The sequence below is a fragment of the Octopus bimaculoides genome, chromosome 16, assembly GCF_001194135.2.
Source record: "Octopus bimaculoides isolate UCB-OBI-ISO-001 chromosome 16, ASM119413v2, whole genome shotgun sequence".
Taxonomy (NCBI): Eukaryota; Metazoa; Mollusca; class Cephalopoda; order Octopoda; family Octopodidae; genus Octopus; species Octopus bimaculoides.
In genome coordinates this window covers 38541932-38542377 of record NC_068996.1, presented here as the reverse complement: position 1 = coordinate 38542377, position 446 = coordinate 38541932, and the positions used below count along the sequence as shown (strand labels likewise).

Genomic DNA, 446 nt, shown 5'->3' with positions numbered 1-446 from the left:
CTTAAGATATTGATGATGTAAGCATTAATTTCTAGAATAATATTACAGGGTTGGTATTAGGAACATAAAAGATGCAGAATATTTTGGCCATATAGGTCGTCGTAATGCCCACAAGGATTTTCGAGCGAGATCGCTGCCAGTGCCCCTGGACTGGCTCTTGTGCAGGTGGCACATAAAAGACACCATTTTGAGCATGGCCATTGCCAGTACCGCCTGACTGGCCTTCGTGCTGGTGGCACGTAAAAGCACCCACTACACTCTCTGAGTGGTTGGCGTTAGGAAGGGCATCCAGCTGTAGAAACTCTGCCAAATCAGATTGGAGCCTGGTGTAGCCATCTGGTTTCACCAGTCCTCAGTCAAATCGTCCAACCCATGCTAGCATGGAAAGCGGACGTTAAACGATGATGATGATATATATATATATATATATACATACATACATGCAC

The 446-nt window shown here is 44.8% G+C and overlaps 1 protein-coding gene across 1 annotated transcript in view; it reads left to right on the top strand.

The window, feature by feature from the left end:
- Positions 1–446, top strand: part of LOC106881858 (eIF-2-alpha kinase GCN2) — a 66444-nt gene that overhangs the window by 14208 nt on the left and 51790 nt on the right. The gene's annotated exons all lie outside the window — the stretch shown is intronic.